Source organism: Urocitellus parryii, chromosome Y (genome assembly GCF_045843805.1).
Source record: "Urocitellus parryii isolate mUroPar1 chromosome Y, mUroPar1.hap1, whole genome shotgun sequence".
Lineage (NCBI taxonomy): Eukaryota > Metazoa > Chordata > Mammalia > Rodentia > Sciuridae > Urocitellus > Urocitellus parryii.
Window position 1 is genome coordinate 16,980,196 of NC_135548.1, and position 15,181 is coordinate 16,995,376.

The 15,181-nt window shown below is 36.1% G+C and overlaps 1 pseudogene; it reads right to left on the bottom strand.

The window, feature by feature from the left end:
- The window catches only part of LOC144250930 (corepressor interacting with RBPJ 1-like), a 44,211-nt pseudogene that overhangs the window by 19,641 nt on the left and 9,389 nt on the right, over window positions 1-15,181 (bottom strand).

The following is a 15,181-nucleotide window of genomic DNA, read 5'->3' on the forward strand; positions in this document are numbered from 1 at the left end:
GTAAACAAACAGATCTGTTAACCTTTTTTTGTTTACATATTAAAACAATTCTTAACAGTTATTTACCCAATTTAAATTAAACCATTTAAATCACGTGAATAAAAAAAAAAAAAAAATTTTTGGATCCTTTTTTTTTTTTTATGAGCGCTCATCATATATGATATATGGACATATGTACATTCAAACACATAACACAAAACACAAGTGTGCACACATAATACATACAACACATAACATAATGGTAAAGGCCTTATAACTTTTTACAGGTGAAATCTCCATTGCAATGTTTAACAACTCTATAGTAAAAAAAAAAATATATAGAACTGATCAGCAAAACATTAACCTAGGTCTGTATGAGCTCAAAAAACAAAATAGAACTTCATGATATGGGAAAGGGCAATAATAAAATAGATATTGAAAAAAGCATCCTGGTTCTGTCGCAGATGTAAGGATAGCCAAATTGGAGTTTTGGATATCAGCTGTTATGGATTTGAGCCAAATCATCTTCTTTTTGGTCTGTAGAAATTGCTTTAGTTAATCTCTCTGGAATCCAAATCGGCTGCTGTTCTCCCTGTGGAAACACAAAAACAGGCCCCCGACTCCAGACAATCACTGGGTCAGGACTTTAGTTAATCTCTCCGGAATCCAAATCGGCTGCTGTTCTTCCTGTGGAAACACACAAACAGACCCCCGACTCCAGACAATTACTGGGTCAGGACCTTTCCATTGTCCTGTTAGAATATCTTTCCAAAGTACCTTGGGCTTATGTACATTTTTTGGACACATATGCCTTTCTGCAGCACTAAGTCCTGATGAATCTAAATTTAAAAAGTTTAGAGTAAAAAGGGTTATTTTAAGTTTATCTTTGGGGAATATATACCCCTTCCCAATTCCGTCTTTTTGCTTTAATAAGTACATTTTAATAGTTTGATGAGCTCTTTCAACTATGCCTTGTCCCTGTGGATTGTATGGGATTCCTGTTATATGAGTAATGCCAAATGATGAGCAAAATTGTTTAAAAGAAGTAGACGTATAACCAGGGGCATTATCTGTTTTTAACTGTTTTGGAATGCCCACAGTGGCAAAATTTTGTAAGCAATGAGCTATAACATCTTTAGTTTTTTCTCCGGCATGAAGGGAGCCCATCAAAAATCCAGAAGAAGTATCAACTGTAACATGCAAATATTTTAATTTTCCAAATTCTGGCAAGTGTGTGACGTCCATCTGCCAAATATGGTTAGGTATCAATCCTCTAGGATTGACTCCAAGATTAACTTGTGGTAAAAAGGTCACACAATTTTGACATTGTTTTATTATTTGTCTAGCTTGTTCCTTAGTTATTTTAAAACGCTTTTGTAAAGTATTAGCATTGACATGGAACCTTTTATGAAAATTTATAGCTTCTTCTAGTATAGAGAAAATATGTACGTCATGTGTAGTTTTATCTGCTAAATCATTGCCCAAACTAAGGGCTCCAGGCAATCCTGTATGTGCCCTGATATGTCCTATAAAGAATGGATCTTTTCTGTCCCAGATTAAACTTTGTATAGTGGAAAATAAAGAGAAAACAGTAGAAGAAGGGGAAATCCTACCAGCATCTTCAAGGGATACTATAGCATTAACTATATACTGACTATCAGAAAATAAATTAAATACAGAATCTTTAAACATCACAAAAGTTTGTAATACTGCATTAAGCTCTACCTTTTGAGCTGATTGTTTGGGTACTAAAAATGTAAAAGTTCGATCAGGGGTAACTATTGCTGCTGTACCATTATTTGATCCATCAGTGAATATATTTGGAGCATTCATGATAGGTGATTTTCTTGTCATTTTTGGAAAAATTACAGGATGCAATGACCAAAAAGACAATAAAGGATTAGATGGTAAGTGGTTATCAAATGAAACATTAGATTTGCACATGATTATTGCCCAAGTATTTAACTCATTAGCTAATTCATCAATTTGATTCATAGTATATGGAGTAATAATTTTATTAGGAGAAATTCCAAACACTGCCTTTGCTGTTTTTATTCCTTTGAGTATTAATTGTCCTACAGCCTCAGGATACCTAGTAAGAATATTGTTAGGAGAATAAGATAAATGTATCCATAATAATGGACCTTCTTGCCAAAATACTCCTGTAGGAATATTTTTTGTTGATAGTACAATAAATAATAAAGGCAAACTTATGTCAATTCTATCCAAATGCATATTTTCCATATATGTTTCAATGATTTTTAATGCCTTTCTTGCTTCAGGCGTTAACATTCGGGGTGAATTTGGATCTGATGGACCTTTTAGGATATCAAATAAAGGTCCCAATTCTCCTGTTGGAATACCTAGATAAGGCCTTATCCAATTTATGTCTCCTAATAACTTTTGAAAGTCATTAAGTGATTTGAGTTGATCTACTCGTATTTGAATTTTTGGTGGACGGACCATGGTTGAGGATAATAGAACTCCCAAATAATTAATTGGAAAATTTAATTGTACTTTATCTATTGCTATCTCTAGATTATAATTTTTTAATAAGTTTGTAAGTGTGGCATAACATTCTAGCAATGTGTTTTTAGCTTTGTGTGCTAATAATATGTCATCCATATAGTGAAATATTTGTAGCTCAGGATTTTGATTTCTAAGTGGCTGGATTACTTTGTTAACATAAATTTGACACATAGTTGGGCTGTTAGCCATCCCTTGAGGGAGTACTTTCCATTCATATCTCTGATCAGGACCTTCATGATTCAGTGCAGGGATAGTAAATGCAAAACGTGGACTATCCTCAGGATGAATTGGAATTGAAAAAAAACAATCTTTAATATCTATAACTAAAACATACCAAGTTTTTGGCAAAGCAGACAACTGAGGAATCCCCGATTGAGCAGGTCCCATAATGACCATTTCATTATTAATGGCTCTTAAATCTTGCAATAATCTCCATTTACCAGATTTCTTTTTGATGACAAAAATGGGAGTATTATGGGGAGATACAGAAGGTTGTATATGTCCTTCCACTAATTGTTGTTTGACCAGATCATGGGCTACTTGTATCTTTTCTTTAGTCAAGGGCCACTGAGGGACCCATACTGGTCTTTCTGATTTCCAGGTAATTTTTATTGTCTCAGTGGCCCTTTGTGAAAATCCAACCCATGTCTGTCTGTTCCTTGATTTATTTGTATTGGTGCTGCTATACCTTGTTCTTGTTTTTCTAATCTTTTTCCTTTCCTAAAACCTTGTCTAGCCATAATAGTGGGTGCATTTTGATTGATATTATTTGTTAATGTCAAACCTAATTGATCTAAGACATCTCGTCCCCATAAATTTACAGGAAGATGATCCAATACATATGGCTGTATAGTTCCTTCACATCCTTCAGGATCCTTCCAATCTAATACCATTGCACTTTTATCGGGATTATTTGCCACTCCTAGGCCTCGAAGCGTTTGAGTGGCTTGTTGTAATGGCCAATGTTTTGGCCATTCTTGACGAGAGATAATGCTAAGGTCTGCACCTGTATCTAGTAGCCCATTAAATTCATGTCCTTGAATATTTAGTTTTAGCATGGGGCGAGAATCTAAATTTAAAGAAAGCATAGCCCAATCTACACCTGTGGAGCCTAATCCCTTGGAACCTCTTTCTACAACATGACTGGAAAATTTATCATGTAGGCTTGGTATTATTAGTAATTGTGCTATTCTATCTCCTGGTGAAATTACTGATATACCCTTTGGAGAACTGGCTATAATTTTTATTTCACCTTCATAATCGGTATCAATTACCCCAGGACTTATCAAAAGTCCTTTTAGAGTAGAAGAGCTGCGTCCCAATAATAAGCCTACTGTTCCTTTGGGAAGAGGTCCTTTCACCCCTGTGGGAATGATTTGAACTCCCATCTCTGGAGTTAGTACTGCTCTGGCAGAGGCGCAGATGTCCAACCCTGCGCTCCCTCTGGTTTGTCTGATGAGGGATCTGATGCCCTGGGCACTACCCTGATGGGGTTGCTGGGGTTGCTGGGTTCCTCCAGAGCTCCGTATATTTGTGGTTTGGGGCCCTGGAGCATTGGGGCCCCCTGTCCGTTTTTTGGCAACGGAGCCCGATGCCTTTGTCCACGATATTGTGGATAAAAACCTTGTCCTTGTTCATTTTTTGATAATGGAGTACCCTCTATGGTGGTTTGAGAACGGCATTCATTAGCCCAATGTCTCCCTCTACGGCATCGTGGACAAATACCCGGTATTCTATTCCTTTGATACCTAGTATTGTTAAACCCTCCTCCTATGGGGCAATTCCTTTTAAAATGTCCTGCTTGTTGACAATTGTAGCATGTTCTTAGCCCGGCATCTAAAGCCTGTTTTACTGCAGCTGCCACAATTTGCCCTTGTTCATTAATGTCTCTGGCATCTAAAGCCTGTTTTACTGCAGCTGCCACAATTTGCCCTTGTTCATTAATGTCTCTGGCATCTAAAGCCTGTTTTACTGCAGCTGCCATGACTTGCTCTTGTTCATTAATGTCTCTACACAATTTAATATATTTGTTTAAATCTTCCTGTTTCCATGGTCTAATGATATCTCTGCACCAACGATTCGCTTGGTCATAAGCCAGTTGTTTTATTAATGGCATTGCTTGTTCTGTATTCCCAAAAACTCTGGTAGCTGTTTGAATAAGCCTATCTACAAATTCAGCATAAGGTTCATTAGCTCCTTGTATTATCTTAGATAATTGACCTTGTAAACCTCCATGTCCTTGTAAAGTCTTCCATGCCTTAAGTGCATCTATAGCAATTTGTGCGTATACACCAGGATCATATGCAAGTTGTTGCTGCCGATCCTCATAAGGTCCCTTTCCTAACAACATATCTAGATTTCTCTGAGGATAACCAGCTGCTGCATTTCCCATAGCTGTCTCCTTGCAAAATTCCTCATTAGCAACCTTCCATAACAGGTATTGTCCTCCAGTTAGCACAGCTTTACACATATTAGCCCAATCTGCTGGCGTCATGTTTAAGTTGGTAATGGATTCGATCAAGCTTACAGTGAAGGGTGCTTGAGGACCATAGGTTGTTACAGCCTCTTTTAGCTCCTTCACTGTTTTGTAAAATAAACCCTGGTGAATTCGCTGCCCTCCTACCTCAAATACAGGGCATACTTGAGATCCTGTCTCAGGATCCCAACTATCAACTGCGGGGGTTGGGAGTCTCTTAGCATATGGAGGTGGTGCTGTTGATTGGACACTTATGCCCTCTGGTGATAGAATGCTGTTAGTAGCAGTCTCCTGTAGAGGTGGTGCTGTTGGTTGGAGACTTTCGCTCTCTGATAGAAAGGTGTTATTAGCAGTCTCCTGTTGTAACTTTTCCCCTGATGGCTTTTTCTGCTCTAAACTTCCTTCCTCTGTCTCACTAGCTTGAAAGACCTTCTCTTGCACTTGAATCTTTTCCTCATTCTGACTAACTTGAGAGACCTCTTTTACTTGAATCAATATGTCTTCTCCTTCCTCTACCTTTGTCTGATCTGAAGGCTTTGGACTAAGCAAACCAGATACGTTCGCCCACAATGTCAATGTGCCAACTGGCAGAGTCCCTGGGTTGTACTTTTCTATTCTTTTTAAATCTTCACCATGATGGTTCCATTGTGATATATCTAACAACTCCTCCTTAAAAAGCCATGGGCTATATTTTTGTATTGTATCAACGTATGCCCTGAGTATTCTTGATTTTACTGAGATGCCTCCTTCGTCTAACAATTTACTTAACACTCTTTCAGTTTGTTTTTTACTAATTGCTGATCCCGTATTTCTACTATAATACAACCCAGCAAGATAACACCAAACCAAACCGAGACAGAATCCAATAAAAATGGAACAACAAAATTTCATTATAGCCTTTCTATCCTCCTGACATGTGCATCCGTCCTTTCTCCCTATCTGTTCCTCAGACGCAAATAGTTTTTCCTCAGTTGTGAGCGGTTTTTCTTCCGTCTCACTCATCTCCAGGGACTGAAATGTCCATCCGACCTTTCTCCCTATCTGTTCCTCAAACGCAAATAGTTTTTCCTCAAATGTGAGCGGTTTTTCTTCCGTCTCACTCATCTCCAGGGATAGGCAACTTAAAACAAAAATGAAGCAAAACAAAAGAGTAAACTTAGAATGGCTACCCATCCTCTCGCCCTGCCCTCAGGGGCGAGCAGTTTACTTACCCTCAGTCGCTCCCCGTGCGAGCCACCAAATGCCGCAGTCTGACTGGGCACAATTCAGGAGCCACTTGTCAAAAGAAACAAACTTTATTTTTAAAACTACAAACGCCAAACAAAACAGCTCCTCAGGAAAAACCCTCAGAGCCCAACTGCCACCACTGGCTTCCAGAAGCCTCTCCCCACACCAACCACCACCTCCCACAATACTCCTGCTCTTGAGGCCGATTGGCTAGGTCGCGTGGGCGGAGCCAAAGAAGTCCCCCAATGAGCAGTTCCGTAGTCTGAAGGGCAGGGAAACAGCCCAATGAACATGACTGCAGAGGAGCCAATCAGCTAGATGTTGCTGGGGCCACTGTGAGCCAATCATCAGCTGGCAGCTTGAAGGGCAGGGAAACAGCCCAATGAACATCACCGCAGAGGAGCCAATCAGCTAGATGTTGCTGGGGCCACTGTGAGCCAATCATCAGCCGGCAGCTGGAAGTTTGCTGGCAGCTGGAAGTTTGCTGGGGCCCCTTTGGCTGTGGCTCTCAACAATGTACAACTCTGTAAATACACTAAAAGCCATTGCATTGATGGCATGTAAATTATAGCTCAATAAAGCTGTTTAAAAAATACTTGCTCAGTTTGAGGTCAGCCTCAGTTTGAGGGCAACTTAGTGAGACCCTGTCTCAAGATACAATAAAAAGGCTGGGGATGCAGCTCAGTGGTAGAGCACTTGCCTAGCATGCATGAGGCCCTGGCTGGGTTCAATCCCTAGTACCAGAAAAAACAAACAAATCACTTGCTCTGTTGAAATACTCCACTGTGGTTTAAGAAAAAAGAAAAAGATTTTTAATTTCAATATACATTAAAAACACAAATAACTGACAGATGTTAAGAGTCAGTGATAAAAAATAAGTTCTACAGAGTATAGATAAAAGATATGAATTAGTCATTTAATTATGTTATAGAATATTTTATAAAAATTCAGTTACCACTGAAGCTTACAAGTTTTAAGGATAATTTTGATGTATCTGGAGTGGATGAAAAAGGTAAGATGATCTTTTCAGTAGAAAAGATATTCTAAACCAGCTTAGCCCAAAGAAGCATTTTGATTGCCTAATTTAACTTTGTAAAGGAGAAGTAAATCTTATAGCTGGTCTCTGTAAACCTCACAGCTGGAGCATTCTAACAGCACCTTGCAGTTTCCAGTGATCAAAGTAAGTTACTTTATATACTAAACTAAGAATTTCATAATAGAAATAATGTAACACCAGGGGGTGCAGTTATCATGAAATAATTACACTCCTGGGAGATTACAGGCACAAGGCTGTACCGCAGGGGTGTGATTATCCCATGATAACCACATCTACTGAAATTGCCTTATTGCAAAAATAATCTCTATTCACTGGTGAGACATTATTCAATAGGTGATTTTTTTAAATGAAAAGATTTTTTTTTTTTTTTAGTTTGAATCACCAAGTGGATTAGGAAATTGGTCAGTTTATTTTTCATTGCATTCAAGTTCAGAATATTACATCATTATTACTCACTTTTCTATTTAAGATAGTAGAGTTTTGATTTTGTTTTTGAGAAACCTTGAAGAGTTTCTATTAGCTTTAGTTAAGTACTACTGCTAAATTCAGGTCAAACTTTAGAGGCATTAATGGAGCAATACAATTTAAAATAATTTATTTCTATGTATAATTTTTAATTCTTTTAAAGAAATGCTCACTTAAAAATTTATAAATGTAATTTATCTTCACTGTTGGAAATATGGATAAGCAAAAAGATAAAACTAAAAATCTTAGTAATCCTACTACCCAAACACAACCACTATTAATTTGGTCTATCTCCTTCCAATCCTTTTCTTTAAAATATCTGTTTCTGTGTCTACCTATACACATAAACAGATATACAACTGTAACTTCTCTGTCTTATAACCTATTTTTAAAAAATTCACTAAATGTTTTTAAAAATATCCCCATCATTAAGAAATCTTATCATTTTAAATGCTGCATTGTACAGAATTCCATTATAACAATGTTCCATAATTCACTTAATTTCCTTTCAACAGTCCAGGTTCATGTTCATAATCCCAGATTGGTAAGCTGAGGCAGAACAATCACACACAAGTTTCGAGAACAGCCTCAGCAATTTAGTAAGACCCTGTCACAAAATTAAAATAAAAAGGGCTGGGGATATAGCTTGTGGGTAGAATGCCCCTGGGTTCAAACCCCAGTATGAGGGAATTTTTTTTTTTTTACTAGATATTTTAGTATTGTCTCTCACTATCATACACAATTCTTTGTGACTAAATCTTTAGGACATATTCATGACTATTTCCTTAGGATAAATTTATGACTTTATGATAAATAAAACACAAGTTAAACAAACAAATATACAGTAAAAGGTACTATCCTCCCAAATCTTCAATTATTCTTATAAACAGCTTAAGATAATGGTTTTCAACCTTGATGGTACATCAGAAACAGATTGGTAACTTTCACCTTATGTAATAGCCTAGATAGTGAAAGCTACTGATTTCTTTTTCTTTTTTTGTGGTGCTGGAGACGGAACCTATGACCTTGTGCATACTAGGCAAGGGCTTTACAACTGAATGAATCCCTATTCCTTTCACAATTTTAACAGAGTTCAATGTCTTCAGATATTCTTAGACAATTCAGATACAGAATTTAAGAAATTAAAATACCCTGTGTATATGGCAGTTTTTACTCTCATACCTTGTCAGTTTGAAAGAAAAAACTGGAAATGGAAGTTTCTCTAATATCTTAAAGATATAAAGATAAAGTTTCCCTAATATCTTAAAGATATAAAGATTAAGGCAAAGAATTAATTCAGTCTGTTAGGTATTTCTCATTGTGAACACAGCCTTTGCACCACAACCATAACTCTGCTTCCTTTAGCTGTTCTAATATTCTGAAAATAAACTTAACATGGGAATAGAAAGGAAAGCATTAGCTTTCTGAAGAGTTTTAGTGCTTAAAAAGGCTAAATTTTAAGTTTATTTTAAAATTTTAATACAAAATAATATTGCTTGTAATTTCATCAAATTAACATCTTAACTAATTCCAATGAAAATTCAGTTAGTATTTTTTATCTGGAGTACTGGGAATTGAAATCAGGGGTGCTCTCTAACACTGAACTATATCCCCAGCCCTTTTCATTTTTTATTTTGAATCAGGGTCTCAATAAGTTGCTGAGGCTGGCCTCCAACTTGTGATTCTCTTGCCTCAGCCTCCTGAGTAGATGGATTATAGGCCTTCGATACCACACCTAGTTTAATTAATATCATGCCATTCCCCTATTGCACGATATTTAGATTCTTTACAATACTTAAAAATTAGAAATGTTGAAAATTTGTCCCCCCCCCCTTTTTTATGTAAAGGCTCTTTCAACACATTTCTCTTTCATTTTCCTCTATATTATTTGCCTTCCAAAGACAAACAACAGATCATAAGCATTATCCGAGGATAAGATTCTCAGACTTTTCTCTGGACTCTTATTCAATAGCCCCTATGGGGCAGGAGCTTGAGAACCAATATTTAAACAAGCTGTGTTAAGTGATTCCTTACAGTAGGTAAGCTTGGGAAACACTGGTTGCAGGATGAATGGACAAATTCCCTCCATCCCATCTTGAGAGCCATTCAAATTTTATTCTATTCAAGTTAAATTCTTTTGTGCTTATGTTTTTCTTCAGGTCTTTTTTTTTGGGGGGGGAGGTGTCAAACTTTCTTTCTACCTATCTAAATTTTAATTCTTCAGAGATCATTTTAGTCCTTCTTACTCTGTTATCTACCTAATTTAACAATGCTTTCCTCTATTAAACAGACTCTTAAATCGTATTCTAATTTTGAGTAGATTGTCACTAGCCCCTTTTATTTTTTATTTAGAGTCAGGGTCTTGCTAAGTTTATGAGGCTGGCTTTGAACTTGTGATACTCCTGCCTAAGCCTCCTGAGCTGCTAGAATTATAAGCATGCACCACTGTGCCCAACTGTCTCTTATGTGATATGTTAATGTTTCTGATTTGATTGGAAACTAGGAATAGTCTATACCTTCAATAAACCAGAACATAAAGTTTAAAAAACTTATTGGCTAATGTGTAGGATGTCAAATACATAGTTGCTAAAAACAAGTGTTTGAAAAATAAATAATAAACTGGTTCTAAGAATTTTCAAATAGGGCTTTTCTGGGGGGTGCGGGTGGTTAGGGATCAAATCCAGAGGCTCCAGGCAAATGCACTACCACTGAGCTACACCGACAACCCTAAAAATAGAGGCTCTTATATCAGTAAGTCATCCTTTTATCATAAAAGGTAGAGCATCTAAAGTCATACAGATTTTAAAAATAACTTCATCCTTGAAAGCCAATTTAATTATGGAATACCTGACATTTTGTTTATCCTACATACTTTTAATTGATACCATTTAACTTTTTTTACACTTGATATATCCTCCTATATCCTTACAAATCAACATAGATCTCTAGCTATATTACTTATGTATATATATTACATACGGTTGTAGAGTATTCCATTTGCGGGAGATACTCCACAATTAATAAAAAAAATACTCAAGAAGTGATTATTACATGCCAGGCACTATTCTAAGCATCATGTATTAACTTATCTAGTTTTCATAACAACTTTATGAGATGTAGGTACTATTATGTTTTATACATATCAGCAAGAGATGTTAAATAACTTGCCTAAAGTTACAATTAAGAAGCAGCACAGTAGAAGTTCTAAAGCAGGCATCTAAGGAGTCATCTTCAATCAATATTTTTTTAATATTTATTTTTTAGTTGTAGTTGGACACAATACCTTTATTTATTTATTTTTAAGTGGTGCTGAGGATCAAACCCAGGGTCTCACACATGGCTAGGCAAGCGCTCTATCGCTGAGCCACAACCCCAGGCCCTTTAGTCAATGTTTTTAACCACTAGGTGAGTGCCACTAAGTATGTGCCCTATCAGGATTGATGGTCCCTCTGTATGAAAGGCTGTTCCTTTTGCCTGATACGCCAAATGCTCTTTTCCCAGATCTCACACTGCTGTAATCGTCTTGTCATTCAGGTCTCATCTTAACATCACTTCCTCAGAGGGGCCTTTCTGACCACTTAATATAGTAACTCCCCAGTTAGTTTTGATCACAGATTCCAATTACATTTTCATCACAGAACTTATAATTGCTTCATAAATAACTGCTGAATAAACCCCTTACTGATGGACATTCATTGGGGTATTATTGTAGAATTCCTCTTCAGTCAAATGAACTTTTTCCAAATAATATGAACAAAGTAGAAAAATGCATAAATTGTTGAATCCTATTGTTTTACCTATATTTAACCATACTTGAGAAGTCTACATGTTGTTTCTAATCTTTCACTACTGTGAATCTTTGAGGGTATACCTTATTGCTTTCTTTTAACTACTGGAAGGTAAAAGGATATGGTGGATTTTTGTTTGTTTGTGTTTTTCTGAGACAGGGCCTCAGTAAATTGTTAAGGCTGGCCTCAAGTTTGCAATCCTCCTGATTCAGCCTCCTGAGTAGCTAGGATTACAGGCATGCCCCAAATGATGTTTTGAATACTTCTGATATATATTATGGCCCTTCAAAATGGCTGTTCAATTTATTAACAAAGGATTGAAATATTCATCTTACCATACTTGCTCCAACACCCTGTATACAGTTCTTTCAAGTCTTTACCAAATTTCACAGGCAAAACAGACAATATATTGTATGTAACATATGTCAATATATGTAGACTTCTTAAATATGGTTAAATATAGGTAAAACAATAGGATTCAACAAGTTATGTATTTTTCTACTTCATTCATGTTATTTGGACAAATTTCACTTAACTGAAAAGAATAGTTCTACAATAATACCCCAATGAATGGCATACAAAAACCTGAATTGCATACACTGAATTACCATAAGGTTAATGGATACAAATGGAGGGCTAAAGAAAAGTCAATAACCAGCTGCATTAAACAGGAATTTACTAACTGTGTGGCATGTGACTGTGGGGTTTTACTGTTTTCAATACTTATTTTTTTTAAAAATATTTTTAGTTAAACATGGACATAATATCTTTATTTTAAAAAAATATTTTAGTTGTAGTTGGACACAATACTTTTATTTTGTTTATTTACTTTTATGTGACACTGGGGATCGAACCCAGTGCCTCACATGTTCGAGGCCAGTGCTCTGCCACTGAACCACAACCCCAGCTCTTGTTTTAAATACTTTTAAAAATAGGTTAATACACAAGTTCTTTGGGTTGTTGTTAGCATACTTTCTAATACAGACTCAAGACAAGGCAGGCCTACTGATTATTAAAAGAAAGGGCTAAGCCTGGAGTCTATCCTACTCATTCTCTCAGAAGCAGGATCAGAGTAAGATGAGGCTGGGGAAGAAAGACAGCTACTACTTCTGCCTGTCTCAAAACAACCCATGAATCATGTAGGTGTAAGGAAACTATAAGACTGGCATGAAGGAAAAGATGAGAAAGAAGCAACCCTATCTTGAAAACAGAATATACTTTTAAGATGTAACAATGAATCTCTGGACTAAGAAAGGGAAGTGTCAAAAATATTTGAGCCAAATGGGTTCGTGATGTATGACCTACTCCACTCCATTTTCTTTGGGGTTTTATTTCCTTTGGGGCCTTTATCCCTTCTACTAATTGGAAGAGGGCAGGGAAGGAGGGAGAATTAGCTATGTGGGTTATTAAGAGTATCTGTATTGTGGTATCAGTGGTAAGTTCTTTTTTTTTTTTAAAGATAGAGTGAGAGAGGAGAGAGAGAGAGAGAGAGAATTTTTTAATATTTATTTTTTAGTTCTCGGCGGACACAACATCTTTGTTGGTATGTGGTGCTGAGGATCGAACCCGGGCCGCACGCATGCCAGGCGAGCGCGCTACCACTTCAGCCACATCCCCAGCCCTGGTAAGTTCTTTTATAAGGTATTTTGCCAGAACAAAGACTGTATTAACATTGTCTTACAACTGAACAACTAGTTCTCCTTCTCCTTAAAAAGGTGGTTTCTGAACTTATTTTACAGGAATAAAGATTTTTCAAAAATCAATCACAGTATTTTATAGGTATGCTTCCTTCACCAATTCTAACATCTATACCACCACTAGGGAAATGCCCAAAATAACGATGGATCAAATTCCTAAACTCCTAATATTAAGATGAACTTTTTTGAACGTGGTTTTCTAGAAGAAAGTAAGAACAGATGCAAAAGGTTGAAAGCTGAATGAGGGTGAACCCTAGGCTCAAGATTGAGGTGAACAGCAAAAGCCATAGAGATTCTAAAGAGATGACTGGAGGCCTTGCGACTGAAAGAAGGGGACTTAATGCCCAGAGGACTTGTTTCAATAAATAGCAGTGCTTTTATGTTTTAGGGTTTTATGTAAGATTTCTTTAAAAAAAAAAAAAAAAAGAGTTCTATAGCTGCTTTATAAAGTGCTGAAAATCTGAGTCATACTATCATCCTTATTGTAAAATCAGGAGTTGAGCTGGGTGTGATGGCTCATGCCTGTAATTCCAGTGACTAGGGAAGCTCAGGTAGGAAGATCTCAAGTTTGATGTCAGCCTCAGCAATTCAGTCAGACTCTCAGCAACTTAGTGGAACCCTCCCTCCAGGTAAAAGATTTTATAAAGGGCTGGGGATGTAGTTCAGTAATAAAGTGCCCTTGGGTTCAATCCCTTGTACCAAAAAAAAAAAAAAAATCAGGAGTTGAAGCCCATAAAAGTGAAATTACTCATTGAAGGTTATAGAATTAAGTAGGGTATTTCTATTATGACTTATTCTGAGACAGGATTAAATTAGTATGGCTATCTCAATGAAATAGTAGTAAGATAATGATGAACTTAAGCTAAAACTTCACAGTTTTAGTATCCTTTTTATGAAGAGCCAAAATGATGCAAACCCAAGTGGACAAATTTTTTTTTAGAAAATAATACATAGTAAGATAAATAATTTTCCAATATAAACCCAATTTAAACATATTTATCATCTTTTTTTACTCAGTTTTGTTTTTAATTCCATGAACCAAAGAGAAATGATTGCTGAGGCTTTCACTCCAGCCTTTTTTAAAAATCAGGAGAATCTAAATATGAGAATCAACCATTTATTTTCTAATTTTAGGCCACTAACCTGATAAAGTATTTATTGTTATCTTACCTTAAAAAATCAAGTTCATAGGGCCTTTGGCTGGAAAAATTACATTTTAATTCTATTACAAAGCATTTTAGTTTCAACACAGAATTTCTCAATGATAATCATATTTTGGTAATGTGCCTTAGTCTAAAACAATAAAACTCAAATAAAACAAAAAATATTCAGATTAAAGAAAAAATGTTATTTTTCTTTCCTTATTTACCTAAATTCTAAAAAAAATCATGTCTAATGCCTACCTGAGCCATCAGTGGGAACCGAACTTGCATTGATTCCAGAAAGACCAAACAAAGGACATTCTCGATCTGTGTTGACATGACCCCATTTGTGACATTTAATACATCTTACATTTCGAACCTGAGAAAAGTGAATGAATATTCTTTTGGTTACTAAAATACTACGAATCTAACCAATGTTTGGCAGGATTCAAGTTAAATTACTCACATTTTAAAAAGATCTGTAGGAAAAGATACTACAAAACTAAGTTTGGTAAATTTAATACAAATACTAAAATCTTATTATAAATCCTGCCTAACACCTAAGCTGAATCCTATTGTTTTTTACTTCTTAGTTGGTTGCAATATAACAATATCATCTTAAAATTTCTTAGTTTTAATAAGTCAAAATTAAAAGTTTCAAATTTCTAAACCAGGAGCTGGCAAAATTTTCCTGTAAAGGTTCAAATAGAACTTATTTTAGGCTTTTCAGGCCCAACCTCTGTGCCAACTGTAAGGACTCAGCTCTGCTGTTTAAGTTACAGATAATACATAAATGAACAAGCAAGGAAAGGTTCCAACAA